The 27431-nt window shown below is 43.9% G+C and overlaps 1 protein-coding gene and 1 long non-coding RNA gene across 5 annotated transcripts in view; both read left to right on the forward strand.

Annotated features, from left to right (window-relative positions):
* The first annotated feature begins 1565 nt into the window (after positions 1-1565).
* LOC135296353 (uncharacterized) lies at positions 1566-3265 on the forward strand. Its single transcript, XR_010358416.1, has 2 exons — positions 1566-1812; positions 3100-3265. It is a non-coding gene; the product is annotated as an uncharacterized LOC135296353 (long non-coding RNA).
* A 15813-nt stretch (positions 3266-19078) lies between these two features.
* Positions 19079-27431, forward strand: part of HTR1E (5-hydroxytryptamine receptor 1E) — a 34263-nt gene continuing 25910 nt past the window's right edge. For 3 of the 4 annotated variants that reach the window (XM_064412595.1, XM_064412597.1, XM_064412596.1), the window contains exon 1: positions 19721-20022. The gene's annotated coding sequence lies outside the window, so the exon portion shown is untranslated. Of the gene's footprint in view, positions 19231-19720; positions 20023-27431 lie in introns of those variants that run through there. The other variant, XM_064412598.1, reaches the window with a different exon arrangement.

Below are 27431 nucleotides of genomic sequence, written 5' to 3' on the forward strand. Positions count from 1 at the left end.
CTATTGTGAAAATGTCAGAGTAGGCTAATTTTATGCATAATGTATTTGACCTACTCCTTTTACTCAGATGCACTTGAAGCTATTCAGCTGATCCTAAGCAAATCTTGCAATGAGCACTAAATACCCAGTATTATTGATTTATGGTTTTATTGCTCTATATATGATTATAACTGTTGAACACTGTTCAATAGGTCAAGTACCCTCTTTGTTTAATTAATTTTTGCCATAACCAGTAACCTCAAGGAAAGCTGGTGGAAAAAATATAGAAATATGCAGGCTGCAAACTTCATGGAGCTAAGAAGGAATTTACACTTCCTTTACATCCTGCATTAATCTTCCATCATATCCTGAGACATACACATTGAGTGTTTTTCTTTGGTTGGAGAGAGGCACAGAATTGGAATGTTACAAAAATTTCTGTTTCTTTGTCACCTACAAATAACTGGATGTTTAATCACAGATACACACACACCACACGTAACACTCCTGGTGTCATTCCCTCAGTGCAAGCATCCACCCTCCACATTCAGGCAGCTCTGTTTTGCTTGCCCATGATACCAGCCAGTCATGCTGTATCCAGCCACGTGCATGCTTCCAAAAATGCAGCATCAGGCTGAGGAAGACCTGAGAGATTTTGCCCTATAGCTAAGTACACACCTGGGCTTCCTTTTGAACAAATACTGTGGCTTTGACTAGAAGACAATTGACAACAGGGCTGTGCCAGGAGGCCCCTGCACCACAAGCAGCGATCCCATTCCTGCAGCACAGCACCTCTGGCAAGTTTCAGGAGGTGTCAAGGACTGTAACAACTCCAGTGGGTCACCTAGTGCACCGTGCAATGTCTCACAGAAACTGCAGTACCCAGCCCTGTGGGCATGTCTGAGACAGTGGATTATGCACAGACATCCATTCCAATGTGTTGGAGGATTCATTAGCATCCTGCTGGGGTCCAGTCCCAATAAAGCTGCCCCCATGCTCACACAGACAGGGCTCCATTGGCAGGAAAAGCTGAACCGTGTCAACCCCCTTATGCCAAAAAGCAGCATGCCTCTCAGTGTGGACAGGACAATTTTCACATGGCAACCCTGAAACAGTCAGGTTAACAGTCAACTTATACATCTGATCTTTTGGAAGTTTCTCAAACACAATTTTTAAACTTGTTTGCTCTACAAGGCTGCAGTTTTTCAGTATACATTCAATTGCTCCACCAGTGAAAAGTGAAATGGCATCTTTGTTACATTCTGCAGCAGAACACACTCTGCATGCTTCCTTTTATTTATTTTCACAGATAAATTATTAGGTTTTCTACCTCTCAGGCACTATTCTGTTGCTGTCTTGTTGCAAAGGTTTCATACCTTCTCAATGATATGTCACGAGCAGCTCCTCACATCACTAACTCCTTCTTCTCAACGCAGCCAACAAACTCCATCTCTCTCTTTTTCAACCAGCCAACCTGCTCTTTTATAATACCCCCTTAACCGGATCCAGCTGTGGCCTGTTAAGGGCAGGCTTGTTCTTCATTCTTGATAATTAGCACAGCTGTAACTCTTTAGGGGTGAGATTACTTTCACCACTATCTCTAGTCTCCTGCCTTCTATCTATCCACACTATTCAACTTTAACTCTTCCTTGCAGTCGCCCAGCAAATTCTATTGCATTCTTTTCTTATTTATCCTTACTTGATTCTCCCTTGAATGAATGTTTAACAGCTGGCCCTGAGGGGAGTACCTTTCTTCTCTCTTTCTTCCAGAAAGGGAATGAGAATTAAACAACATGGAAGGAAAGAGAAAGGTCCAGACATCCTCTTTTGCAGGTAGGAAGGTCACTGTGACATATTGAGATTTGCCTCTTGTTTTATACCCTCCTTGGACAGACAATTCTTGCAAATCCATAAATCTTTACAAGCTGATGTTTCTTCCTGCACTCTGGCTGGGTTGTTTCAAGCAGGTGCCACACCATCCTCATAAAAAATATATTGGTGACTTTCAGCTGCAGGGATCTGCCTGGCAATGGCAAATCCTCCTGTAGTTTCTGCAAGTCCCTCTAACCCAGACTCTGGCTCTTTCTGTCCCCTCTGCCTGCCATGGCCTGACCATAGTGCTGCAGCTAGAGCTGTATTCCTGTCCTCCTCCTTCCCTCCATGATTTTTTTTTTCATTTCCTGATGCACAGATTACTTCAAATCCCATTGACTCTTCTATCCTTGTTCCAGGGTGTCCTCTCTCTACTCACATCTCTATGCATCTTGTTTTTCCCTTGCCCCTTCTATTACTCTTCTAAAATGTCCAACCCACTCAATTTTCCATTCTCTCAAGCTGGGAATATCTTTTCTTTCACCTTCTCCAGCTCCTGGGACATTTCTTCCCTCACATAGGGTCACCTCCTTTCTTCTCCCTTGCCCTTCTTCAGCCCAGTTCTGATGGCTGCAGCAGTAAACCCCATGCTGGTCCTTTGCCCCTCCATCTGCATCTTTTCCATCCTCTCCATCTGCATCCTCTCATTCTGCATCTTTTCATCCTACTCAGGTGGCATCTCTGCATATTGAAAGCATGGCCCTCCACAGCTTGATTTCCAATAGATTCTAGACTTTAGTCAGTCAATATTTTTCTCTAACTGCTCAATGCTGCCTCTGAATGGGCCTCTTTATATAACTTAATTCTGGTTCATTTCTTGAGAAAATTTCCTTCAAGCGAGTACTTAAAGCTTTAGGTTGTATCATGCTTGCTCCTGAGTCATGGTTCTGACAATTTACTTTCAGTGAAGTTGCTGGATTTAAGGATATTGCATTTCTTAGCAGGCCATGAGGCTTTTTTTCACCTTCATATTTTTACTGAATTTAATTGAATTTCTGAATTACTGAATTTCTACTGAATTGAATCAACAATTGATATTGTTGATGTGTTATTCCAAAAAAAGGCATTAATAGAACCTTCTAAGGTAATTCTTTTGCAAGAATCTCCTTCTTGCCATGAGAGGAGTTTGTGCTAACCCTGGCATCTTTCTCTGGTCTGTTACAAAATACACACATTATGAAGATCCTGTAATGAACACAAATTTTATTTTTTTTTAACTTTGTACCAAATACTTCTTTTTTTCTGCAGCTCTTGTATTTCTGTGTACCTGTGAGTGACTGTGAGCCCTCATCTACTACTAACTGCAATGGGCATGTTGTGAAAATACATCAGCATGTGTCTATTAAGGCTGAAAGCAGGAGGTGGCATTTGTCCCTGTACTTTCTAACAAGACCAGAACTCTAGTCCAAAAACATCATGTCAGGGAAAAACAGCATCGCTTTTCTAGCTGTTTTACTTGTTAAAACTTTTCAGCTAAAGATGCAGCTGTAAACAGACAGAGACTTTGAAAAACTCAAGACGACAAACTTTCTGAAAGTCAAAGGAAAAACTGGATGAAATATCACTAATATTTTAAGACTTTGGAGACAATAGTATTTGCTGCAATATGTTTACTTCCAAAAAGAAAAAGGATATTACTGTGACTTAAATAAATTTGGTTAATATACTGTTTAAAAGAACAGATAATAAGTCAGAGGGAAAAAAAACCACCTGAAAGTCAGGAAAGTATTCAGAGAGAGCACCAGTTTTCCTAAGGCAATGAAGTGTGCACAGGAAGTCTGGAGAGTGTGACCAAAATGTGCAGCTTTTTTTTTTTTTTTTACTTTACTAAATGCAGGGGTATATCAAATGGAAAATGATGATTCTTGGGGAATAAATTATGTTATGACAAAAAGAAAAAAAGAACTCAATTACTTGAGGTTCTTTGGACTGCAAGTTTATTTTATTCTGGTTTTCTCTTGTTCTGAGTGTTATGAGAAAGGGACTTGATGCAACAAGGTTGGATCCTGTGCAAGCACCATTTGTGGAGAAAAATACAGAGATCAGGGGAAACTCTTTGAACAAGACCATGAAGAACATGAGTGCCTGGTCCATGGATAACATTAGGATGTCTGACTGCTGTCAAAAAGGGAGCAGTGGAAATTACAGTGAAACCTGAGCCCAAGTCTGGAATTTGGAGATTTTCTCATGAGGTTGTGAAAGGAAAGCCTCCAGTTTTCTGGGCGCTGATTTGCTGGGAGGCTTGTTTGATAGAAGAAATGACAAAACAACTTTTCCTCAAGACAAGGTAGGTAAGCAAAACATTTTATTGCAGAGATTAAGAACTTCTTGGCCACAGGAGATGCCAAACCTCGTCCACTTTGTATTAAGCCTTTGAAAGTCTGACTTCACTTTTTTTGGATGGGCTTTTTTTACCCTGTAGGTACTGCAGCTTCTGACAGGCTGGAGCACAACCCACAAAATTTTGTCTCTCATTGGTCCTGGCTCCAGGAAGATTCAAGGGGAAGATTACTGGAAATGGGGCTTCAGGAGGCCAACTGGGCCCTGTGCCATTGGAGAAGGATGTCCAGGAGTGATATCCAGAAGCTGGGACTGCCTGAGCTTTGCTGCAATTCCACCCAGCCTCACATGGGGTAATCTCCCTGCAGATGACAGCAGGTACCACGCTGGCAGTATGCAGGATTGGGATGATGGAGGATTGCAATGCCTGTGGGTCTGGAATTCAGTCATCACTTTGATCCAGACTGATGCAGACAGCACAGCTGCACCAGAGGCTCTCAGCCACTGGCATGGAGGTGTTGCTGTGATGTGCTTGTGCAAGAAGCACATGCCATCTTCTGTAGTCCTCCTAAAATCTTAAGGACCTGTTTGCTGATTAACTTAAAATGCTGTAAGCTTTTACCCTCTTTAACAAACAGTAATGCAGAGGGTCGGGTTTCTCTTGGAGTGCCTAGAAACACCAGCTGCTGTATGTTTCAGGTGGCAAGGGATGCTCCACCTTTGCACTCTATCACTATTAGCAGCAGAGAAAGGATGGCAGTTCTCTGGAATGGGAATTCTAAAACAATCACCAGTTCATTAAACATAGGAAGAGAAAGGACTATAAATATTGACTTTCTTTTTTTAATTCTGTTTGGCTTATCCAGAAATATCACAGAAACCACCAAGTGACAATGGTAACTTGTATCCCATGGCAAGTCCACACCTTCCCACTACTGACAGGAAAAGGTATCAGGGTGGCTAGCACAAACCCAGCAGTGGCAGCAGACAGGGAAGCGATGAGAAAGACTTCACCTACAGGTTGACTGTAGTTCTTTTATTTGATATTTTCCCCCATTTTCCTTCATCTGGCTTCTGATTTATTCCTCAGCTGGATCTGAGGTGACCTGTCATTTCCAGGCTGCAAAGACAAGAAAATGTACACTGCTTAATCACACTTCTAAATGGACCTTGTCACTTTGCTGAACTGCATGCATTGAAGATGTCTCACTGTTGCAGCTAATTCCCTGCCCAGCACAAACAGCTCTGGCCAGCTGGCCAATGTTCATAACTACCTAACATTTATCCCATCTAATTCCCAAAGTGAAAGCAACTTTGCAGTTGGTGCAGATCACTACCAGTTCATTTCTAGCAGAACAGCTCATCCAAGTGCTAATAGAAGCTGTCTTTGATTACCAGTATAGTCATGGAGATTTAGACTCCAGTTGAAGTAATTATTTCCTTGACCAGCATAGACAAAATGAAATGGTGTTAAAGATTGAAAATGCATGGAAGAATATTTTCATTAAAAACTGAATATAACCATTTACCAATTTTAATTAGACTGGTATCATTTTCATTGCTCTAGTTAAAGCTTTACTGGTATTTCTGGTATAAGTAGATTTCCATTTATCATAAAATCTCAATATACATTTGCAGTGGTGAGATAAAACTTGACAGAGTGTATTAGCTTGCTTTTAAAATGTTTTTTTAATGCTAATTTAATACATATTCAGTGTAAGTAGATATTTAAACCCAGCTTTGTGAGGAATTAAATGTCCCTCCTCTAGAGCTGTGTTGTATTAGAGAATCTTTTTAGCATTAACCAAAGGAGTTTCCTGCCCTGAAAAATATTTTCTGAGTTTTTAGGGTTTTCACTACTTTCTATGTTATGATGAGGTCAAGACTGTGCCAAAGTTATTGACAATAACAAATACCAGCAGAATAATTCGCATTGCCTTCAACTAGCTGGAAATGCCAGCATCTGATTCTCTCTTTTGGTGGTGGAAAAAAATGTAAAATGTGTTTCTGATTCTCTGTATCTGTAGTCCCTGGCTCACTACAGTATTTGGGGCTCAATCCTCAGGACTTCTTGCACTGCTGTGTCCCTTGTTGACTTCCACACCAGTCCTCCCAGGGTCTCTTCTCTAGATTTGCACATGAATTTTGCCTGTGAACTGAGACCTTTTCCTGGCCTGTGGGCATTTGCCACCAGCTATGGTCCAGCCACAGCAGCTGTAGTCCAGTCTCTTCACCAAGGAGCTCTCCTCCTCATCACAGTCCTCTGCACACTGCTGGAGGTGTTCTCCACAGTTTCTGGGGAAACACCTCTCTCCAAGTGACCTTCTAATTGGATAAAAAAATTCCTATGGCACTTCATTGTGCTCCTTTTTGTCCACTCACACATGCTGTCTAGGCATCTCTTGCACTTTCTACAAGCACTAACAAGAGGCTGTAACTATTTCTGAGCACAGTCTGACTGTACCAGACGGCTCGGCAGTGTCCCAGGCTTCAGTGTGCAAGTGAGCAGAGGCTGTGCAGGTTCACCTATGAAGTAAAGACCAAATTTTTGTGTAAGCATGGTGATGGGCAACCCCATTTCTGCTGCACAAGGGTAGTGGCTGCACAGGTGTTGTCAGCTGCAGGTGGAGAGTAGAAACTGGTCTCCATGGAGTAAAACTACATGTGCCAGCCTTCAACTGAGCTGTGTGCAGAAAGACAGGAAGAGAGCTTGTAGAGCAACTGTCCAGTGTAGAAACATTTCTGAACTGAGGAAGGTGGTGCTCAAGGAGAAGCAGCAGACAAACACTGAGGAAGGCTCAGTCAGAAAAAATATCTCTTCTTCCTTTCACACATCTTGGCAGTCAGTGTCTTCTGAGTTTGCATTTAAAGAACACTTGTTTGAGATTTTTCTATGTATTTATTAGGAAAAGAGAAAACTTTGGAATTATGGCAAAAGCTCTCCTTTCATCAGACACAATGGAGTGAATGAAAATATTTTGCTCAGCTCTCCCAGTTTCTTTTCTTTGCAGGTAGCAGTGAAATAACTCCCACAGACTCAAGAGTGATGCCTATGCTCAACTGAAGATCTGAACCAGTTCCTGAGATTCCACTTAGATTTTATCCAGGTTCTCTCCTTTTTCTTGTAGATGAGACAAAAGGTGATTAAGTACAGGTTCTGTGTGCACAGAACCCCAAAAGCAAACAAAATTTGACTGCTTAGCTGTGTGCATCTCTTTTCAGGCAGAAGGAATAGAGTTGAAGGCTGATTCTGTACTTCTGAACTCTGAGTTATTTATCTCACTCCAGCTGTGACACTGCCAATGCAAAGCAGCTTTATCTTATCCATACTGACTGTCATAGAAACAAGCCTCACTTATTATCCACGTCCACACTATGGTTACATATTCCAGTACTAGGTGCTGGAGATTATTGTGAGATATTTTTGATTTCCTCAGCTGTACTGCATAAGTGATCCTAGAAAGTGTCCAACAGATTATTGTGGGACAGCTGCCCTTCTACCACCAACTTCAGGTACTGAAGCTATTTTTGCCTGACTATATTGCCAGATTGTCAGCCCTGGACAGCAGTGTGCTCTTGTGGTGGCAGCTGAGTCAGCAGAATTTGGGGGCTACCATTTGCTGAGAATGTCACCGAGCATGCAGGGGGGAGCCAGGCAAGGTGGGCCACCTCTGCTCACAATTTGTGGCATTCCCCTTCCTTTCTGCCTCCCGAGGACTGACTCAGCATAGCAGAGGGACCAGGGTCCTCCCAAAATAACATCTTCACCCATTGCTCAGCAGGCCCCCAGAAGTGCTGTACCTGTTGATCATGAGGGAGTAACAGCTAGACAAGCAGCTCCTCTTTGCTGAAAAGTTCCCTCCTATGCTACCAGGGATATGATGACCTCTTTGTGAACTCCTTTTTTTCCCTTTTAGTATAAGATCTCTACTATGATCCCTACATTTTGATCCATACTAAATAAAATTTTAATTACTGTTCTACATTTATCTTGTGATCACCAACTGTTCTGCAATTTAGTTTCTTCTGATTCACCTTCTGCCAGTCATCCCAACCAAATCATCACATTAAAAACAAGGAGAAGGAAAAGTTCTTTTGGCTGAGTGGCTTTTTCATTTTTTTCCTGTTTCCTTGAGAGATGTTTTGGGCCACAACAACAGAGCTGAAATGTATGTGGCGAAAATAGTTTACAACCATGTTCCCACATGCAAGTGAAAAATATTCATAACTTCATCAGCAATGCTGGAGAAAATGATCCATGTTAACTCTCCAACTTATTCATCAGCTGTGCTTATTTACACAATGCATGGAAGGAACAAATTCCGTGAATAATAAAAAATACATTCAAGTAAGAAAATGAAGCCTGAACTCCAAGTATCTAAGAAGAAGTCATTGTGTGAGGGGATTATTTCTACTTTTTGATGACTGTGATAAATGTGTATGTACAGACCTTCTTTCGATATTTTCCTTTAGAAAATATCACCAAAGAGCACCATTCTCCCTCTGTTATTTGTTCTTGAGAGTCGCTTTTCTCTGACAACAGCTCCATTTTACAAAAGCAATGTGAAACATCTGTGGGTGGATCTGAAGATTGAGCACATCTGCATTAGTGTCAGAGTGGCCAAAGACAACAGCAAAATCTCACTCATTGCTTCCTCTGCTGTGCTACAGTCCCTGAAATGTTCTGCTTTGCTCTTACCCAAGGACTTACTCCATTTCAAGCTTTGCCTTTAAGATGCCACACCACAGTGGCAAATACCTTTACCCACGATGTCAGGAGTAATTTGTTCACCATTTCTCTAGAAAGAAGGCTAAAGCTGCACTCTCTTTTGCTCCTATCTGGTTGAGCAAGGAGAGAAGATAAACTTGGGTTTACAATACCTTTGTCAGCAACAGGGAAGATGAGCGGAGACATATTTTAGAAATAGTTTGTGGGTTTGTCCCCCAGATGCTGCCATCCATTCCCCCTGGACTTTGACACCACGAGGCAGCCCCCAGCACAGCAGTCTTGTTGCTCTCCATGCAGGAGATGGCATCCAGTGGATGTGGTGAGGGTCATTTGGCCCCACACAAACACCCTGAAGTCTGAGCTGAGCAGTCAGATGACTTAAATTGGTGTTTCTATAACAAAAATCTGAACAGAGAGCAGAAGTGTGTGCGGGGGTGAGGGAGGGGGGGCTGTTCTTAAAATGCTGCTGTAACTTAAAAGAAAGTAAATGGTTACAGTGCTTTGTGCACTGCTATTTGCAGCATCATTAAACCTCCCCTGAAGCCTTGCTATTGGAAACTAGATTTAGCCAGGGCCCATTATGAGCCCAGACAACTGTACAAAATTGCCTGCTTTTTTCATATAATGATGCCTAAAATATTTAGACCTGGGTGCCTCAAATTAGGCATCTCCCTATTTACATTCCTAAATTAGAGTCCATTTGTTATTCATGACTTGCTTACCTGTGACAAATAGATTGGGTTGTTCGTACAACCCATCTTGTCCTTTCTCAGAGGAATTTATTGTCATTAAATATTCCTAATTTCCTCGCAGTGCACTGTATTTTCTGGAATGTAATCCATTCCAGAGGTTTTGACATTTCCACTTGTCTACCTCAGCTGGCACCTAAATATAAGAAAGGCACTGGGAAGAGTTGGGCTTTAAAAAGTCCTCCTAAATATTTATCCAAATGTAATAGATTGCTTTCCACATTTCTATAAAAAACTCAGTATTGGAATCAGTATGTGGTGTTAGCAGAAGGTCAGGTTATGAGTTTGCTGAGGGATTACCTGGCTGCATCCAAAGAGCACAGTAAAGGAAAATGCAAAACATGTAAAAGTATTGAAAATATATTAAAAGTATTTAAAATATATTTCAGAGATGAGGTCTCAGGATTTCTCTGGCTGATTTTTCCCAGTTACAGTCAAACACCACTAAAAATGTGCCTATAGCAAAATTTGATCTGCTTAAGCCACTTTGTTGGTAACGATATTTTTGTTGTTCACCAAATAATAATGAAGCTTTGAGGTAGGAATACATATTTTTGGAAGGGAGAACATATTCTGTCTTCCATGGTTCTGGTGCTCCCCAGGGCCCTGTGTGTCCCAGAGAACTCAGGTGAGCCATGTTGGCTCTCATCTGGATGCCTTTCCTTCACACCAGCATGGCTAAAGAATGCACAGCTGGGGAATGCACCCTTGAGCCCCCAGAGAAAAGAAGTGATGGAGGCTTTGCAGTCAGGGTAAGCTGTACAGTGCTGCTTCTGGGATCTGCAGATTCCCTCCTCTGCGTTTGGATACAATAGAATCCTTCCTAAGTCTCAGTATTTCCTCCCTGACCTGTGATGTCTGGTATTGGGACACAGATATGCCGATCATAAGGTCATCACAAGCTCCTATTGCTATGGGCTTCCCAGCCCTCTGCCAGCTACATCTCTCCCCTCTGGGAGATGCCTGCATGAGTTCTGTTTTGCAGGATGGGGGAAGCCTTCCATCTCCTCCCAGATGAACAGCCCAGGCTGAATTTCCTCCTCCCCATCAGTCCCCACATTGCAACATCCATACCCTAATCTGGTAGTTCTGATAGAGTGGATGTAGGCAAGCTCACCTTTATATGCTCTTACTGATTGTGTGGCTGAGGTGCTGCAGGGCTTACAAGGCTGTGCTTCCAAAAAGTCTCCAGAATTCCCCTTTCACTTACCTGTGAATTTCAACAACTTCACAGGTATTTCTCATCTCAACCACCTGCAAAACCCAGCCATCCCTTGGGGCGTCACCTGTGACTTGTGTCAGGTGCCTGTGCTGGCACCTGCCACATCCAGGACGTTCTCTGCTGTTCCCACCAGTGTCCCCAGCGCTGTTCACTCAGCCAGGACTGAGCTGGAACCCCATGGATCCTGCAGCTCTGCAGGGAGAGGGGCAGAGCTGTTCCTCCTTCCAGATGGGGCAGGGCAGCAAAGCTTAGGGTGGGAAGGAAAAAAGAGATCACATAAATCCAGAAAAACACTGTTGTTCCACAAAATGAATGACACATTCCCTTCACTTGAACAGCTGACAACAGCAGGATCACCTCCAGGCTGCAGCACACGACCAAACACACAGGGCCAGTCGTTTCTCTTCTTGGTCAAGCACATGCTGCTGTTCATACAGGAGGCTTGTTCTCCCTTCTTTGCAGCTGCACACCACTGAAAGTATGGGCTTATAAATATTGTGTAATTGAATCTTACTCTGTGTACTGTACGCTGTCAGTGGCCTTTTCTCCCAGCCACACGTCTTTCAGCACTTGCTGCTGTGATTCCACATTAATACCTCTGTCTGCTGCTGGAATGTGCACTCACTTCAGCAGCTCCTTCCAACAATAGCACTATTAAAAATAATGAAATGTCAGGTTGTGCTACTGTGCATCTAGATCCATTATGGAAATGTGCTGCAGGACGATAGCAGCCTGAGTCAGTCCTCCATTGGGCTTTCAGAGGGGAAGATTCAGAGAAAGACATCTATTGTTTTAAACAGCACCGGGGCTCCTGTCCACAGCTCACCTTTGCCTGAGCACTGCTTCCCCCAAAAGATGTACAGGGCAACACTTTAGTGAAAGAGGTGCCAAACAAATCTTGCTTTTCTTACAGTCTTTCTGTTGGTAGACAGAACCCCTGCTATTTTTATTCACCAGAAGCGTGTGAATTAAAATGAAATGAGAGGAGGTTGTAGGCTCTAGAAGGAGCAGACTGGCATAAGATTTCAAGAGATTGGGATAAACAGAACTAATAATGTAGGAAATTAAAATGTAATGGACACTGTACAGTCAGTTCTAACTACTGTTCACTATGCTGCCAGACAGATCAATAATATTCTGTCATTACTGATTTCCACTGCAGATAGATGGAGTGTTGAGGAAGGAGCAACTAAATTATGGGGAAGGAGCAACTAAATTATGTAGAAGATGCAAGGAGCATGAAGGGTCAGGAAACTGGAATTTCCATGTAACATATGTGCTTGAATTCTCTTAAAACAGGCTGGCCTGATTGCACAGACAAGTTCATTTCCATCTATATTAATCCTCTCACTGGGAATTCTCCACCTGCTTCCTCTAAATAATCACAGGCTAAATGAGATGAGCCTAAAGGAAGGCAGACTAGGCAAAGGAAACACTGCTTGGTAGTGACGGGGTGTGAAATGTCTCCAGAATTACATGCAGAAATGTTCCGCCCATCCCATTTGATCTGAGCCTGTGCTGGTGTTACACAGAAAATAAACCTGGCTCTCCCTCTGTGATCCCACAGTGTCTCTTGTGACAAGGATGCCTGGGCTGTGTCACCTACCTGTGTGTTGTATCAAATACGAGTGCACACACACACACACAGGTGGACAATAGAACCTAGCAATGGGGTATAAAATATATAAATGGCATAGACAGGGCACATAAAGTTGTTTCTGAACAATCTGGGATTCCAGAGGGAAACATCTTCAGATGTCTTTGTACCTCCTGGACCATGCCCCCCTTACTGAATAGGGCTGACTCATTGCCCATTCACTCTGTGTGTGTGTGTAGAGACAAAACATCAGAGCAGCACTGTCCTGCATACACACTCTGTATTCCCCAGACATAGCCATGAGTAAAACAGACTGATCACATGAGGGCCATGAGAAGGAAGCAAAGCTGTCAACTTGTCAGGGATTGTGACTGAGCAACACCCCTCAGCAGCTGGGATGCACCTGGTAGCCCATGCAGAAATCAGGCAGCCACCAGCAGCAAACACAGCGCAAAGCAAACATTCCATGTGTGCTTGAGAAACACATGATCCATAAAAAGCCCCATTCCTAACAGTGACATAGCCAAGCTTGGCTCTGTCGTGTCAGAAAGTTTATAGAGAAGAGTCAGCTCAGCTGAGGGGTGGGGGGGGGGAGGGCAGTGCTATCACAAAGAACAACAGAATCACAGCAGGTAACTTCTTGCATCATCTGATGGTGGTGGGAATTCTTATTTGACCAACCCCAGCTGCTTGATTGCTTGCAGCTGCTGTTCTAAAAACATTAGAACATACATGTTCTCAAAAACTATGTATACCTCCTTGACCCATAAATTTTTCTGCACTGTTAGATCCTAATAGATCTTCAATTTTTTGGCGTTTTTAAACCCCTGAAATTGAGTGACCCTCTAACTGGACGTCACCACCTTTGTTGTGTTTTAGGTAATGTGAAACATGACATAAATATTTATTACAGAAAAAGCAGGAATAGAACACATCATGTCTGAACAGAAATGGTCTCTGCATGACTTGTTCCAAGCGTGTGATCCACAACCCCTCAAACTGAGCAATTTTCTTATCAATTTCAGCAGGCTTTGGGCGCAACTAAAACTCTTGCCATAAAAGCACCTGAAACTACTTCAAATTAATTCAACACAGGCAACTGTATCAAATGTCAGACAGAAACAGAATTGTAGCCATTAAGTGTCACCTTGATTTCATCTTTTAAACACATAATGAGACACATCCCTATTAAAGGATCATATTATCCCTTCCTCTATATATCACCCCTCAACACCACCAGTTAATCCTTTGATATCAGCAATGGCAGTGTTTTCAAACAGCATCCCAAATCAGTGGTCCATCCCCATTACAGTCAGGCTCAGAACCACACAACACCCCCAGCTAACTTAAGCTGATGTTGCAGCAGCAGCACAAAAACACTGTCATAAAATTCACAGTCATCACAGACACACGCTCAGGAAGCAGGATAGATATAATTAAAGAGCTGCTGTAGGATATGATAGCAAAAATAAGTCAAAGTTTGGGGGAGTTCTTTGGGAAAAGGGAAACACAATGACTTTACTCATAAGGATTTTATCAACAGTAGCTATTGCCTACAGACAACTTCAAACATGAGCTGCTTTTTTTGAGCACTCAGCATGAGTGCTGAGAGTGAAACTGATTTTGCTTTTCACCACTTCAGCCACATTTTTTCTTTTCTGTGTAATTTCTTCGTGTTCATATTTCAAATCATAACAGCACACTATTATTTGCTTGATGTCTCTGCAAATGTTTGTTATTAAGCTGAGAAGATACAGACTTCCAAGGTCTTAAGATAGTGTTTCAGTCATTTCTCATCTAGAAACATGAAAATTATTTATGTACATTTCTTTGTGGTTTGTCAGAATAACACTAAATTACAGAAAAATAAACACAGGGGAAATCACCCAGTCACTGTACAATAAGGGACTAAATTGCATATTTAGCGCACTCCTGTTTAGAAGAAAAATTCTGACTGTGTTTAGATACACTGACTGCTGTACTGGACTCTCCCCATACATACAAAATCACTAAACATCTGATAAGGAATTTGAATGAATTCTTAACAAACTTGGAGTTTAAATATTGACTGGACAGTCATAAGCAAAGGGTTTGCAGGACACATCCTGTTCTGTTCACTTTATTGTGAGTAAAAAAAGATCCCATAATTAATTTTAGGTAGTGTCTAAATAAGAAGCACTTAGTTCTCTGTCGAGGATAGTCTGCGTTTTGTGTTTGATCACAGTTTAATCAACACTGGGGTCTCTTATCCAGTCCAGGCAGGAGCCCACAACAACTCCTGTGCCAATAGTGAGTAGACCATTGAAAATCAAAACTAGAGGTACATTCTGTAGAATTTTGAAGCCCCTTAACCACATTTACATTTTTTTAACATCTTCTTCCAAATATATATGCCAGGAAAATTTATATGATGGTTCACCAACTTCTCATTTTTTCTAGGAAACCCTCTAAAACAGCCAGCAGAAGTGAACACAACTTCTTCAGTCAACATGCAGCATCCTCACACAGCACCTTTGGGTGATCTGAGCCCTCTGCCCTGTGAAAGAAGAGGGGTCCTCAGGCAGTGCACAGTGCCTGGAAAAAGGCACTGCAGCACCATGGCCCCAGGGAAGCTGGCCTGAGGCAGGGTGTGACAGACACCTTGCAGAGTCAGAAGGTGAGATTCAGGGGACTTGAAGCTTGTATGCTGTAGAGCACAATGCCAACCAGAGAGGTGTAAGCAAGCCAAAAGCCTGGGACAAACATCAGCCTTGGTGGATCATTGGGTGGGATATATCATACTAAGACATCACTAAAGCATTAAGCACAGCAGAATCCATACAACCTGTGAGCAATACATGAACTGCCTGTGCAAGAATGAGCTACTGAGGTTGGGGAGGGGCTACAAGGCAGCATCCTGCTAAATATGCCTGCAAAATAACCAGGTGGGAGTGATGGAGTAAGGGGACATTTGGTGAGCACTTACCAGTGCCACTGAGAGAGATGGCAAGAACACGCCCCGAGTAAGGCACATACGTAAGATAATACATTATTATTTTCAGCACTGCACAAATAAACAAGTCACAGACTTTGCTCCAGCACAGCAGAACCAGAACATGCTGTGCCCATAGAGTGCCACAGATATTAACAGTTTGTCTGCTCGATGTGAGTGTGTTGGTGCTGTGTCCTCTGGGCTGTGCTCCCAGACTGGCCTTTGCTGCTGAGCTGACACTGCAGTTGCTCTGCTTGGAGCAAGAAGACATCACTGACAGCACCAGGCAGCACAGCACAGCTCCAGGGTGTCTGAGGCTGCAGTACTGACATGTAGACGAGGAAGGACCAGAGAACAACAGCAAACTAACGACCAATTGACTCCTCCTTGCTGAGGTGTATGATTCTGCCAAGTTCTGAATTTCAGCAGATTTATTAGGACAGAATTTTTTAAAAGGGCAGCTCTGCTTTTCCCTGCAGAAATAGCATTTGTTTATACCTCAGAGTCCTACCAATGGCCAGGGACCACCCATGAATAACATAAGCCTGAGAATATTTCTGAGAAGCTCAAACATAAAATTACACATTATTTACACTAGTATTTTTGGTATCATCTGTCAACTGTTAACTGCAGAAGTTAATCCAAATAAATGAGGATGCTGTTTTGTTAATTTGCTTATGAGAAGTAATTGCAGTGCAGTGGATTACTGGTTACTGACAGCACAACAGATCATCTGTTCAGAGGGAATTATCTCCTTAGGAAGGTAACAGGGTGTCATGCAGAGCTCAGAAAGAGGCAGTTTTGAGAAAAGGACTAAAAAGGACTATGGTGAATCTGGTGAGTCTCTCTTACAGCATCTCATCATAGCCAGCACAAGGTGCTTCAGAGAGAGCTGCAAGAGCGTTTTAAATGGATTTTGAATTACTCTAGTGCTGAACAAGAACCTGTTTTAGAGTGGTTCTGTAGACACCTGTTTCTGAGCAGCCAGCCACCAGGTAAAGAAGGACAAGTGGGTGGGAGCAGCCACCTGCCAGTGCCAAACAGCACCTCTGGAGCCTGCTTGAACAACATTTTTCTATTCCCTCCTAGATTAGCATCATCCTCATGCCCTGGGATTAAGCCAATTGATCAGCACTGTTTTTGTTTGCTAGAAAACTGCAAAGCAGCTCGGATTTGCCCCCAGTTAGGATTTTATAGGATGTGCAGGAAATTCTCAAGAGGTTTTCAATCTCCACTAGGTCATGGCTACCAGAATTACTCAAAAGAACTGAGATTCATTTCACTTTACTGTACATATCTAAACGTTAATCATCTTTATCTAAGCAAGTCACCCTGGGCTCCCTTCTGACTCAGTGGAGAGAAATGGGCCCCTCCAAAAGGCAGCTCATTTCATCTTCCCGCAGAGGATGCCTGAGATGGATGAGAGGAGTTGCCTTCTGGAGGTGTCTATTTCTCTCCATTAGCTACACAGAGAGCCTGAGGTGATGTGCTTGCACTCTGGTGATTAACTCACAGTGTCAGAAGCTAAAGGCAGATGAATCCCATGTGCAGTGCATCAGCATTTGAGCAGCCAGCCCTGCAGACAGAAGGGATGGGGTTACAGAACACACTGCTGGTAGAGCCACTCTGGTGGCTCCTTCTAGCACTGCAGAGACCTGGTGATGTGTCCAGTGACCATCTAGGAAAGAAATAGCAACCTAAATGCAAAGAATGGATCAGGAAAGGAGAAGGGCAATACGTTAAAGAACGACAAAAAGAAATGTGTGCAGATAGCAACCAGCCCATAATTCCCTGCTGGGTGTTTCCTGCCCAAAACATCGTGGCTCAGCACGATCAGCTATATTTGAATGACCCAGAACTGAAGTAAGGCAGACTGTGGTTAGCTCACAAGATGGTCCACGCTACTTTTCCCTGTGCATCCACAGTCCTGCCATGATGGAAATCTGGTAGACTGAACAGATGCATGCACACATACCTGAATGCATATGAAGCCTTGTCTGAAAAGCATGTTCCTTTCCATGGGAAGACATTTGTGATATCTGAAAGGAAGAAACTCATCATCTACCTACAAATATGCCTAGAAAATCACTGATCTGTTTGGAGGAGTATAGCTGGGAAGCAGTAAGAGACGATCCAGTTATAGTGATTCCTCCCCACCGTGCAAGCTGAGTACTCATGCCCAGTATCACTTTATAGAAATTAAAGAGTCCTCTTATCACCACTCAGAGCTGGGCCGATAAGACACAAAACTCTCTTGAGTACCAGCCTGGTGCCATAATTACTGACTAATGCTGCCTCTGTAGCCTGTCACAAGAACAGTTTTTGGCAGTCATTTCAGCTCCTTTCACAGTCACATGAAATTAATTTAATTAGTTTTTAAAATCTAAAGAATAATGGGATTTAATTGACTTAATGTGAAACTTTCTGGGCTGTCACTCCACCCAGCTTCCGATCAACTTGAAATCATTCAGCTGTGAGTGACTGATATTTGTGCCTTTCATTGAGAACACTTTGTTTCAGTTAAAATCCTTCCTTCCATCCTTAATTTTTCATAATATTGCTTTTATTTTTCAGTCTCTGTTTTCATTTTCTGGTACCCTGGATGAAGGGCTCTCCGTGTGGGATTGATACAACCAGCTCCTGCTCCTGGAAGTTTGTTTTACCTGTAGCTGCAGTATTTTAGGGGAATGTATTTTAGGGAGCTCTACATTTTAGATGCAGAGTTGCTGCCAGTGACACATGTCAGAATGGAGTCAGACAGCAAGTTGTTTTATACCACCATGCACATATCTAAATACACACTAATCATGATGATGGCCCTGCTGAAGATTATGGCCCTGTTGTGGCTGATATATGAGTACATGTCGGCCTTATCATCCTCCTCTAATGCCCAGACAGAAGAGATGTCAGTAACTCCATGGAAAGTCCAAGACAGAAGTTTTATTCAGCACTGATGACCATAAAAAATGCTTGGGAATCTCATTCCTTTGTTGTTCAAAATTTGAGAAGTGTATTAGCATGTCATTAATGAGATCCAGAGATGGCTCTTTATCTGTGCCATCTTCCACTGTCCTTTTAGATCATGGAGCTCTCCAGCAGTCTTGGATGCACTTCAACAGAAAGCACCAGGACAGATCTCCTGTTTTTCTGTCCCTTTGGTAAAGTGCAAGAGACAGGAACAGAGAGTTAGTGAGCAGATTTTTAAACCAACCCTCCACATTAAAACACAAGTTTCTAAAGCTGTGCATAATAATACCATTTCTGATTAGAGACAACCTCATTAGAATAAAACAGAGGTTCTTTTACTTTCCTTCTTCTCTTCTTGTTTTCCTAGTATCCCATGCATCCTTCCTTCCTTAGAAAAGTAGAAGCTTTTTAAGACTCTCCTGTGGGATTTTTATCCAAATTATTTGGTATGTGGGGAAGCTTCCATCCTACCTATTTTTGTAGAAAATATAGCATCGAAGTTGCATTTGACAAAGTTTAAAATTACTAGTAGAATTCTGTCATTCTCAGAGGGAACAACTACTTGATTTGTAGTCATTGATGGCCTCTAAACTCCCTCTATGGTACTTCCATGGAATATCTATCGCTCTGTACAGTGTATACATTGCAAAACTGAGCGACTCCACTCCCGTTTGTTTGGACAGCGGGGACGCAACGTTACAATCCCAAAACACGCTCGCAAGCCCACATGGTTCTCACTCCAGCTCCGCCTGCTCCAGAAGCTCATCTCCGGCATCGGTGAGCACCGGGAGGCCAGGGACGGACTGCGAAGAGCGGGCAAGCCCCGAGCAGGCTCTGCCTGTTCCCAGGCAGTTCCCGCACCAGGTACCAGCCCTCGGAAGGGCCCTGCCCCGGACACAGCTCTCCCCGTGCGGCTGCCCGCTCAGCCAGGGCGGGCTGAGCTCCAGCCGGGAGCGGGCTGAGCTCCATCGGGGAGCGGGCTGAGCTCCAGCCGGGAGCGGGCTGAGCTCCAGCGGGGAGCGGGCTGACCCAGCTCCGCAGCTGGGCTCCGGGCAGGGCGGCAGCTGAGCCGCCCCACGGCCCCACAGGGCAGGGACAGCGCCCCGGCACGGGCCCAGCAGCGCCCCCGGCACGGGACAAGCAGGGGCAGCGGCAGCAGCCGCGCCGGGCAGGAGCGGTGCCGGTGACTCGGCCAGCGGTGCCCGGCCGTGCCCAGCGGTGCCCGGCCGTGCCCAGCGGTGCCCGGCGATACCGGCGGTGCCCGGCGGCGGGCGGGCGGGCGGAGGTGCTCCTCGGCGGGGAGGGGGCGGTGCCGTGTTGCCGCCGCCGCGGAGCGCCACGGAGCTGCTGCATCCTCATCCTCATCCTTATCTTCATCCTCTCATCCTCATCCTCATCCTCCCCTCCCCTCCCCTCCCTGGGCGCGACCCCGCCGGCTCCCCCCGCCCAGGGGGCGGGAAGCAGCGGGCTGCCCGCGGTGGCGGCGCGCCCCGGAGCGGCTCCCTGCGCACGGCGTTTCCCCCACCCCGCCGCTCCGCCGATAAATCCCCGAGCCGGGGGCAGCGCGGCACTCGGCGGCTGCCGCGCTGCGGGGAGGCGGCGGAGCTCGGCCCCCTCCCCGCGGCGGGGACCCCGACACGGGCAGCAGGAGCTCAGGTGAGCGCCCGGGGCTGGGGGAGGAACGGGGCCGTGCGGGGCTGGCAGGGAGCAGCGGGAGTGTGCGGGGCGCTTCGTCTGACCTGTGAGGGGACCGGCTGCCAGGGGAACCCCGCTGGCACAGCGGCGTGCTGGCAGCAAGATGCTGCCCTACGGTTTCTGCGTGAACCGGGAAGTTTTCCTTGGTGAGCTTTGAGGCGGGGTCCCGGAGGGCTCCCTGGGGCTCGGGGCTCTGCCCAGGGCCGTGGCACCGCGGGAAGCTCGCAGAGGGGCGAGCGGCGGGGGTGCGCACCCAGCGCGGCTCCCCCGAGGCGCCCGGTGAGCAGCGGGAGCTCCGGGGCTGCCCGGCATCCCCCGTCCCTGCCCGTGCTGCTGGAGGTCCTCTCTAAAGTACCCCTCAACAGGTAAAAAGGTCAGTGCTCTCCCCTTGCTTTCTCACACCGGAGTCGGGGCTGAATGGTGACATGATGCACAGGATGTGAAAATACTTATTCTCAGTACTGTGCGAGGTAGACTGTATTCCTTGCTTCGGGAATGGACCTCCAGGGGCATGGAATGCAGGTGTTGAGCTGTTCATCTGCCTGGTAGTCCTTGTGACTCAAAACGAGCAGCAGGTGGAATCGAGACCTTCATTTGGCTAGAGGCTGTACGGTCCTTCAGTGTCTAGGCAGATGGCGAGCAGAAAAGAGGGTTAGTTAATTTTATTGTTTGTAACCACCCTTACACTTCAAGTTTGAGTCCACGGCAACTAAATGGCATGCTATTAACAGCATAAGGCATTTAATCTGTGTTTAGTTATTTCCTAGTGGCCGGGAATCTTATAGAAAAAATTCTGAAATGTTTAGTTTCAAAGGATTGGAATTGCCATGAGATCATACATTCAAAAAATTGGGGCTCTAAATTAAAAAAGAAAAAGAAAAAGGAAAACCCCACCAAATCTGGACCTCTAATGATGCACTAATTTCCCATAGAGAGACATGTAAAAATAGCATCAACCCAGCAAAGTGCTTGTTAAATTCAAGTGAGGGCTTAAATACTGTGAGCTTCAGTGGAATTACTCAGAAGCTAAAGGCGAGGCTGAGGGCAAATGTGCTTCTGTGATTCCCCAAACCAGGGCTTAAGTACTGTTCATTGAAGTGTTCAGTTGCATGAATCACACTCATTCAAAAGTTCAAGGCAGACCAAATCAGAGAAAACATGGACTGAAAGCATTGTCAGCTCCTCTGCACAGGAACCAGGTAATCACCAGCCCTGTGGATTTTTCTCGGAGTTTTTTAGGGGGTCTCTAAGTATAGAGTGAGCAGATCTTGACTGTCTTGAAATGCAGATTCCAATCTCCTAGGAGCTAATGGCCCTCCATGATCATGGGTTGGCTTCAGCCTATCTTTGCATTTCAGTCATGTCTCAAACTTTGGGACTTGGGAGGGCACCTTTTATGGTATCTGCCCGATTTAAAAGAATACAAGCACACAGAAAAGCTTTTATTTCTAAAAACCATCATTTCAAATTCATTTATAAGCACCAAAAGCATAGATTATTGTGCACCAGATACAGAGATAATTTTGAGGAACCAGAGCACTTGCCAGCATGAAAAAAGGACAACATTATATAATTAACATGTCCAAAAAGTAGCATTTATTTCTAAATATCTTTGTTCTTCTGCAAGGTAGTCTTGGATTCCTATGAAATTAGAGAAAACTGTACTTAACTGTTCCCTGTTTTTCTTCTATTGACAAAGTCCTGTGCATGCTGAAACAATCTGTATCCTTGGATATCTTCCCATTCTTTTCAGGATGCATATAAACATACCTGTGTTAAGAACTTTAATAAATTTAAGATGTATGTTTGCTTGTATTGTTGTTTAACAACTTCAGGAGTGCACAGACAGAGGCAGTGTTGGTTTTGCTGTTCTGAGCTTCAGCCTGTTGCTGTTGATAATGTGCCTTTGTTGATGTTGGGGGCAGTTTTGGGGTTTTGCTTTTTCTTTTCTCTGTAAAACCCACCAGCTTCACCAAGTGGCCACATAAAGACAGTGAATGTCAGCTTTAAAATCTGTGTTTCCCTGATCCTGGTATTTCTGCTGAAATCCTGGTGCCCCTTGCTGGCAATTGCATTAGTAGGCAAAGAGGAAACTGGCAGACGCCCCTTTCTGACTGAGGGGTTTGGATTTAGCATAACTTCCCTGTAAGAATGATACTTAAGACATAAGAATCTCTTCCAGGACACAAAGGAAGCAGTCTTGTATATTAAAAAAGGAGGAAAAAAATTCCCAATGCAAACAACAAGAAAAGCCTTAAATCAGTTGAAAGCTGTTTGGAGGGTCATTGGGCAAACACATGGAGCACACCAGGAGAAAGGAAAAAGGTCACCATGCCAAACTCAACTCCATCTAATTGCATTAAGTCTGTCAAATTAATCCCTGGCACAACTTGGCTGAAAATATTTCTCTGTGTCTCTGTAAGTGACTCGTGTATTAAAAAGGCAAGCACCTATTTCTCCACATGCTCATGTAAATGTGTCTGTTTATGAACAGCCCTCTCAACAGCATTTGGCCTGGGTAAAATGAAACACCTGCCCAAGATTTTACTTCTGCAAACAGCTGGTGGATTAGCCCTTCTAAACCTTTTTACACAGAAAATTTTGTGCTCTTGACGGTCCTGGCAGTAATAAATGTGGGGTCTGTGGAGGTCAGTGTGGTGTTAAGTTCAGCAGGTAGAGATGAGGTCAGAATTTGAATGTAGCTGAGGTGAAGCAGAGATGTGATCTGCAGAAATGAGTTCAGGAAGGCCAGGTAGGGAGCATCATGCTGAGCTGGGAATAATCTGCTGCACAAATGTAGTATGGAAAGCAGCTTGCCTGGTAGCACTTCTACCAGTAAAAAAAGCAGGGCTGAGAGAAAGCCAGACCTTTCACCATGGTGAAAAAGGAGGACTGCAACCTACAAAATATGTGGTGGGATCTGGTCCCACAGCTCGATGTTGGTGGGGTCTTGGCTGAAGGAGTCTGCCACTTGGGACACAGCTGTCAATTACCTGGTGAGGGTGCAGGGAAGGGCTTAAAAAACATGGCCTGGAGGAGATTAATCAGGCTCTTTAACCTCAAGGGTGAACTGAAGCAGGACGTGCTTGTAGCCTCCAGATTTATAAAGCTGCTCCCTGTGCAGCCAGTATGGACTCAAGCGCCCCTGGAACCATGGTGTTGGACCTGCTGAGAAACTTCCCACAGGGAAGCAGCAGTTGTACTCCTATCCAGGCAAGGAAACACCCTGAAAGACCCACAGGGTATATCCTTGGATATCCTGGGCTTGGGTAGCACTTGGCAAGGGTGCCTTTGTAACAGGGAGCTACTCCTACAAAGGGGTATTTTTCTTTAGTCTCATGGACAGCAAATTCCAAAGTGGAGTTTTTGGTAGCACCCAAACCATCATTCACTCTCTGCAGTACTATCAAAATATATCCAGCAGTACCATATCAGCAGCTCATCAAATACAATTTAAAATGTTTGGGGGGCAGTGTATTGCAAGTCCCCAGCATTGTCACTTGGTTACTACCACTGGAAACCCTGTTCCTTTATGCTTCTGGCCAAATGCCATGGCTTCAGCCTGGCAGGGAACAGGATGCACTGAGACCTTTAGCACCACACTTGCAGAATTATCTCTTTTTCTCTGCAAGACTTTCCAAGTACAGATATCCTGGAGGAATATCATGCTGACAGCTTCTAATTATGCTACTGGTTGATTTACCAATTTATGCTCTTTTAAGAGCTAGAAGTCAAGGAAGGCCAGGAATGTTCCCTTCCCTGAGCCCACATCTCAGATGAAGTGGCATCTCTTTGGCAGAGCCTTTCAGAGGAGGGGAGTAACACACATCCAGTTCTCCAGGATGACAGCCCCCAGTCCCAGCATGGGCTAGCTGAGCCTTTGACTGTTTCCTGTCCCTCCAGACACTCTCTTTTTACCTCTGGGCATTTTTGCAACTGCCTGTGCTGTGGCAGTATCCCACAATATTTGACAGGGCCCAAATACACTGACTAGCTCCAGATCCACCTCTTTTTTTAATCCGTTTGGAAAGATTTTTGTTTATACTTATAGCATAAAGCAGCACAAAAAGGCAAGATAGTTATAGACCTACACATTTATTTTCTTTAATGTATTCCTCCCCACAAGCTAAATTAGACAGATATTCCTATTAAGGTTTTAGTGGTTCTGGTTTATTTTGTTTATTTCTTTTTTTATAATCAAGCAGGCCAGGCTATCTGCTACCCCAGACAGCGATTGCTACCTGCCCTGCTGTTCTGCTCTTTTGTCTTTTTTTTCTTTTCTTTTTTTTTTAATACCCATTACAAATACTCATATAAATACCCATTTTAAACTAGGATAAGACCATACAAATGGGGTCCCACATAGCAAAATGCTCTCATGAACTGTGTCTCATGGACTGGACCCTGTGCTGCTTCTGTCTTCCAGTGTCTTGCCTGTAGGAGACAAATTTGAAGCCAAGCATAAAAAAAAAAAAAAAAAAAACTGAAAAGCACCATTCAGAAAGATTTATGATCCTGTTTCATTAGGGATGCATATGTGGAATTATTCCCTGCCTGAAAGCACTGACTCAGAGCTCACATGTAAATTGCCAGGATAATTCCACTATTCCATGTTTCACAGAATTCAATGTTCCGTGCTTTGCTTCAAGTGTTTTGTTGATAAAAATCTTTCCATTTTCTCATGGAGTTTTGTAGACTGTTGAGCTGTAAGTATGTTGTCCTGACTTACAAACACAAAATGACTGCCAAACAAATTAATATCTTAATTTTAAACTGGACAGCTTCTGATCAACACCACTCTGTTCTTGCAGTAATGCTTTTGAGTAGTAGCATTTCTCATATGTGTGAAGTTCTGCATGAGGGGAGATACTTGGAACTCAGCAAAGCTGTATTCATGTTGTGTCTTAGCTTCATATTCCAAAACATCCAAAGGTGCAAAACCTAAGCTGGCTGCCAAGCAAGACCCTGTCATGAGTGTGGGTGATCATAATACACAGGCACAATTCACATGTTTATACAGCAAATAACTTAATTTTGATCTATTTACCATGGCATTTCATTAAAGGATATTAAAACAAAGAGCTTTTTAAATTGCTAAAATAGGTTAGTATTTAGCATCTGGTTTGGAAAGTGAGTGAGGTCTGAAATGGGTTACAAGCCCGCACACATGTGTTTTGTTTATTAGATATTTTCCAACTGATCCTGCCAAACTCATTAGGATCAGAACAGTCTGACCAGAGTGAAGCAGCCCACCTGGGTACACTCTGCACCCAGCTCTGTTTGACACAGCTTGCTGTGTTAGCTGTCACTGCTCAGGTGGCTTTCCATGCAATTCATGTTTCCCCGAGTCGTGACGGTTAAGTATCCATTTTTCTCTTCCTGGGGAGACTAATGCCTTTCTAGCTGTTGTATTTCATAGGCCAGCATAAAGCAGGCAAGTGGTCTGGCAGAGTGGTAAATATTTGATAAAACTGCTTTGCATGGTGTGAGTGTGAACTTCACAGTGTGGAGACAGCTAAAAACCAAATTATGCTGTGCATAATCTTCTTGAATTAAGAGCCCAGATTGTCACTGGTTTTGTTCACTGGACTGAAACAAAGATCCCAAATTCCTGAATAATTGGAGAAATTATACATTTGATCCTGTATGAATAGGAACACTCACCTGAATGACAATTGAACTTTCCTGCTGTATGTGTATCTGAGCCTTCCACACAGCAACTGTTTGCTGAGCCTTAAGAGAGCTTTCAGGGATATTAGAGCACACTGTGTTCCTCTGAAAAACAGCAATCATCCTGTCCATATTGGAATTCCTCCCATGGGTCCTCAAAAAACACCCACTGAACACAAGGAAGGGCTGGGAGATCTCATTAGCTCTTTGAGCCTTTTGCTAATAGGGAGCCTCTGGTCTCCTTCTTTGGATATTTTCCAGTTGTTGGGTAACACATGGACATAGAAGAAAAAGACCCCCTCTTATAGGGGAGAACAAAACAAACAAACAAAAAACTTAGTAAGAAGTAGTTATAAACTCTTATTGTAGTATGAAAATAGTAGTTATCTAAAATCTTGACAATTTGATCTTGAAGAAGACTTTCTGTGATGGGACTGTGCTGCCTGACTGAGCCTCTGTGGGATCTGAGGGGTCCAAAATGCTGTTTTGGCATAGGGACTACAGTCCTAGCTGCTCCTACTTGTGGAGAAGTTTGGAACAACAAAGCAGGGAAATTTCTACACAGTATTTTTATTATTATTAGTGTTAAAGAAGTGAAGCCAGCCCTGCATTTAACCTCTTAGTTGTGTTGATCTCTGTCCTGAGGAATTTGAAGCAAACACAAACTTTCTCTTCTCCCTGGTAGCTGCAGAAGTATTTGTGAAAGACACATGAAATAGAGAGGTCTTCCATGAACAGCAATTGTGTTAAACATGCTCTGAAACCCTCTCATATTAAATGGAAACCGACACTTCTAAATGACTTAGTGTAGTCCAGTTGTCTCTTAGAAAATCCTACAGTATTTAGTGTCAAAATATCAGTTTTCAGTCACCGGTTTTAGGTTCTGGCTTATGATTAAACATACATATTAAGCTGCTAAGAATAAATACATATAATACAAAAGTAAAGCTTGCTTGTTTCCCAAGTGTTTGATAACAGAAATGTTTGCAGACACATCACTAAAAAAAACCACACACACACAAAGAAAAAAGGAGAATACTTGACATATTTCATAGAGGAGGAAAAAAACATGTAAAGAAAACTAGATACACTAGAGACTTAAGCACAGCTTGCTTTGAGATAAGTTTGATATGTGGGTAGGTGATAAATATACTGGGATTTACTGGTGGAGGTATTTGTAACTGTTCTTACTTGCTGTCAAAAAGCACAGCATGGATGTTTGGAAACTTACAGTCCTGCAGTTTCTACTAACTGTTCCTGTTAATAAGTGCTAGCAGAGAACCCTGCCCAGTGCTGATGAAGAACAGCCAGAAGAGCAAGTGAGAACATCCTGGACAAGCCTTAGGGACATCCAAGCTCAGGGAGTGAGATGAGCTTGAGGCTCATGCTAAGGCACCATTTTGCATTACCAGGAAAGCTTAAATCTAGAGCATGGGCAGGTCCAGGCACCAGGGCCAGGGGAGAAGAAAGCAAGGACTTGACCCAATCACAGCAATATACTGGAAGAAAAAAATCCTGCCAATTTTCTTGAGTCCCTGCTATCTCTACAAATTCACTGCAAGTGCTTTGGGGGTTTGTCCATGTCCACTGGAGCCAATAGAGGTCTGGGAACTGCTGAACATGTAAATGAATTTTTAATATGTAATCAGATTGGGAAGAAAATGTTACTTAAGTGTCTTCCACAGCCTATTAAAACACTT

This window comes from Passer domesticus, chromosome 3 (genome assembly GCF_036417665.1).
Source record: "Passer domesticus isolate bPasDom1 chromosome 3, bPasDom1.hap1, whole genome shotgun sequence".
Classification (NCBI taxonomy): Eukaryota; Metazoa; Chordata; class Aves; order Passeriformes; family Passeridae; genus Passer; species Passer domesticus.